Raw genomic sequence first — 4,676 nt, forward strand, 5'->3', positions numbered from 1 at the left:
ATCAAAAACGTAATTTACCCAACATTTCCACAATATGAGATCGAAATAAAATTCTGAAATTGGGGAAATTGTGAAAATGCACTTTTAGTTTAAGAGCTTTTGGAGAGAAAACAACGCCTAGAATTTCAGTCTGTTCAGGTGGGATGGAGTTTTGGTCCTTGCTAATCAGTATCCTTGGGATTTCCCTTCCCCAATTGAAGTTGACATTAACAATGGTTACTGTAAGGTTTAAGATTAGGGTTGGGTAAGGGTTATGGTTAAGGTTAAGGTATGGGTTAAGGTTAAGGTTAAGGTTAAGGTTAAGGTTAAGGTTAAGGTACGGATGTCCCAAGGATCCAGAATAGCACTGATCATGTTTTTTTTGCCTAAACCATGACATCACAATCTTATTATTCTGACCAATCACCAGTCATCTTTTATTTGCATAATATGTATCCCCTTTGAAGTGGTATGAGGGTATGCTCTAGTCTAGACAATCCTGTCCACCAATCAGGGCTGTGTATGTAAATATATTTGCAACTGTATTTTTTCTTTTTGTTTGTTTAACCTTTATTTAACCAGGCAAGTCAGTTAAGAACAAATTCTTATTTACAATGATGGCCTAGGAACAGTGGGTTCAGGGGCAGAACGACATATTTTACCTTGTCAGCTCGGGATTCAATCTAGCAACCTTTCGGTTACTGGCCCACGCCAAAACAACCACAAGATCAGACTGAGCATTTCAACGGCAATTGAAATATATTTTGAGTTATTTTCATTAAAATTGACACACACGGTGATTTATTAGACATACAGTGATGATTAAAAAATAAAAAATAAAAAAAGACCGCAATGGGTCTTAATTAATATGAGCAACCCTGACTTGCCCAACCAGCACTGCCTGAGGTGAGTGCCCATAATGGCTAACTGAGAAAGGATCATTTGTAGACACCACAAACTGTAACTGTATATTGGCCAACAGCGGAGCTATTCATGTGTCAGACTCTAGGAAAAAGTGTTCGAGAGAAAATGAGAAAAAAGACAAGAGAAATTGTAGTTTTATAGAAGGACTACAGTAAATGAACTGTGCAGGTGCTGGTTTACGATGTGAAGATGCTCAACTGAAGTGTGTCACTCACACTACAGCAAGGGCTGGAGTTCCAAAATTCTAAACGTCCCTACAATTCCCACTTTTTAAATCCCGGTTGGAACAATCCTGGAATAAGGAAGAAATCAAATCAAAATCAAATCACATTTTATTAGTCGCATATAGATATTTGCAGATGTTGGCGCAGCGAAATGCTTGTGTTTCTATCTCCTACAGTGCAGTAATACCTAGCATTACGAAACAACTCAAAAATCCTCCCCCCATTTTTTTTTAAGGACACCTCTTTTCTTGACATAGACTGACCAGGTGAATCCAGGTGAAAGCTAGGATTCCTTATTAATGTTAAATCCACTTCAATCAGTGTAGACGAAGGGAAGGAGATAGGTTAAAGAAAGATTTTTATGCCTGGGGGGGGTTGCAACACAATATTAGGAAGGTGTTCCTAATGTTTGGTATACTCAGTGCATATATATATATACCTGCCGGTTAATTAGGAACTGGGTCGGACCCCCCTTTGTCTCCAGAAAAGCCTGAATTCTTTGGGGCATGGATTCAGAAACGTTCCACAGGGATGATAGTCCATGCTGATGCGATGGTATCATGCAGTTGCTGCAGATTGGATGGCAGTACACCACCACCAGCAGTCTGTACTGTTGACACTAGGCAGGATGGGTTGTTCAATCAAAGAGTAACTGAATGCCTCAATGCCTGTCTGTCTGCTTTATATAAAAAGCCACAGCAACGTGACTCTGTAGGAGCAATCCATTTTCGTGAACAGTATGGTGTACCTAATAAACTACATGGCCCAAAGAATGTGGACACCTGCTTGTCGAACATCTCATTCCAAAATCATGGGCATTAATATGGAGTTATTCCCCCTTTTGCTGCTATAACAGCCTCCACGCTTCTGGGAAGGATTTCCACTAGATGTTGGAACATTGATGCAGGGACTTTCATTCAGCCAATACAAGAGTATTAGTGAGGTCGGGCACTGATATTTGTCGATTAGGCCTGGCTCACAGTCGACATTCCAATTCATGCCAAAGGTGTTCGATGGGGTTAAGGTCAGTGCTCCGTGCACACCAGTCAAGTTCTTCCACACCGAACTCGACAAATCATTTCTGTATGAACCTCGCTTTGTGCATGGGGTCATTGTCATGCTGAAACAGGAAAGGGCCTCCCCCAAACTGTTACCACAAAGTTGGAAGCACAGAATCGTCTAGAATGTCATTGTATATCGTAAAGTTAAGATTTCCCATCACTGGAACTAAGGGGCCTAGCCCGAACCATGAAAAACAACCCCAGACCATTATTCCTCCTCCACCAAACTTTATTTAACTAGGCAAGTCAGTTAAGAACAAATTCTTATTTACAATGACGGCCTAGGAGTTAGCTGCTTGTTCAGGGGCAGAACAACAGATTTTTACCTTGTCAGCTGGGGGATTTGATCTAGCAACCTTTCGGTTACCCAAACCCAAGATCATAACTCCAGAGAACGCATGCGTTTAGACTGCTCCATATTCCAAGCTTTACGCCGCAATTTCCAGTTTGCACAAAGTCCAGTGTAGTTCCTTGAGAGCTGTCACAGTGTCAGCTTAGGGGGCAATATACACAGCAGTGACCGAAGAAAATCCTCTCGGGAGGTAATGCGGTCAGCATTTGATGGTGAGGTATTCCAGATTGGTAGAACAAAAGGACTTGCGTTTCTGTGTGTTACCAAATTCACACCGTGAGTAGTTAATCATGAAACAGACACCTCCAACTTTCTTTTCCCAGAGAGTTCTTTCTTCCTGTCCGTGCGATGGACGGAGTACACCGCTGGCTGAATTGAAGGGGACAATATATCTGGAGAGAGCCATGATTCCATAAAACAAAGTGTGTTACAGTCCCTGATATCTCGCTGGAAGGAGATCCTCAACCCGAGCGTCTGCTTTTTGGTTCAGGCCCCGGGGTGAATGGAACTGCCTTGGAGTTCAAACAAATTTCTGGTCGAAATGCTGTTGAGTGACCCGTGATCTAATGTCCAAAAATTATTTTCGGCTGTAGGTAATAATGCAAGAAACGTTCTGAGCAAATAATGTAAGAAATAACACAAAAAAAAAACAATTTTATAATAAATAATGCAACGTTGGCTAGGACCTAGAAACAGGGTGGCCATGTCTGCCGACGCCATCCTGTGTGTGTAAACAGGAAATCCGAAATCCATCCAGGATTTCAGGAAACCTGGGAATTTTGGGAAAGTTACTGGAATTTTTCAACCCTAGTTGGGGTCAATTCATTTTCACTTCAGTCAATTCAGGAGGAAAACTGAAATTCCTATTCCATGTTTTTCTTATAGAGAAGCATTGTGGAATACTGGAATTGGATTTTCAGTTTACTTCTTGAACTGCATTGAAAAGGAATTGATAATAACCAAATGCTTTTGTAGATATCCTATAACGACAACCATTGTAGCACGGTGTACTGTTGAAATATGTGTTCTCAGTGTGTTCAGCATTCATCATGGCCAAACTATAAACAGTCTGTCCCTACAAAGAGGTCTTTGTCAGAGTTTGTCTGAGGATAAGAGTTGGCAGTTGGCAAAAGCAAAGCCCTTTCAGTGCCTATCCATCCATCATTGGGTGTTCCAGGGGGCCGGGAACTAATCTGCCTTTTGTTTCCAAAGGGACAATAATAGCCCATGGACAGTCCTGCAATCAGTTAAACCTTTTAGTATTAGTTGATTAAAGAGTATCTTCAACCCTCCCATCAGAGTGTACTAGACTAAAAGATAGAGGGGGTGTGAGGACAGCTTCACTCCCCTACGTATCTATTTGGTGAAGCAAAAATATGTAGATTTGGCTCTACAATCAAGCCTTTTGGATTTTAGATTGAATGTTTCATATGAATGTTTCAATGTCGCATTTTATTTGAGGGTTTTTCCACACATATCTGTTTTGCCATTTAAAGAAATGAAAGCACTTTATGTATCTAGTCCTCCCATTTGAAGAACTCATTTTTTCCATAACTATTTGGACAAATGCATGAAGTAGTATGGGTCTCATACTCCTAGTATGCAATGATTACATCAAACGTATGACTATATGATGTATTTGCAGTTTGTTTAGGTTGTGTTTCAGATTACGTTTTGCACAGTAGTAACTGAATGGTGAGTAATGTATTGTGTCATTTTGGAGTCACTTTTATTGTAAATAAGAGTAGATTATTTTTCTGAACACTTCTACATTAATTATGGATAATCATGAATTAATCCTGAATAGGGGTGAGTGAGAAAGTTACAGAGGAACAAAGATCATACCCCCCCCCCAAAAAAAATGCTTACCTCCCCATGTCTTGGGAGTATGGTCTTTGTTCCTCTGTAACTTTCTCACTCATCATTATTCACAATTCATTCATGATTACACTACACGCAATCATGTTAGCATTCACATGAATGTAAAAGTGTTCCCGAAACATATTCTATTCTTATTTACAATACAAATGACTCCAAAATACTTATGACACATTCAATTGTGGAGGACAAAGTGCTTTCATTTCTAAACGGTAAAACAGATATGTATGAAAATACTCTCAAATAAAGGTGATGTTC

This window comes from Oncorhynchus tshawytscha, linkage group LG34 (assembly GCF_018296145.1).
Source record: "Oncorhynchus tshawytscha isolate Ot180627B linkage group LG34, Otsh_v2.0, whole genome shotgun sequence".
Lineage (NCBI taxonomy): Eukaryota > Metazoa > Chordata > Actinopteri > Salmoniformes > Salmonidae > Oncorhynchus > Oncorhynchus tshawytscha.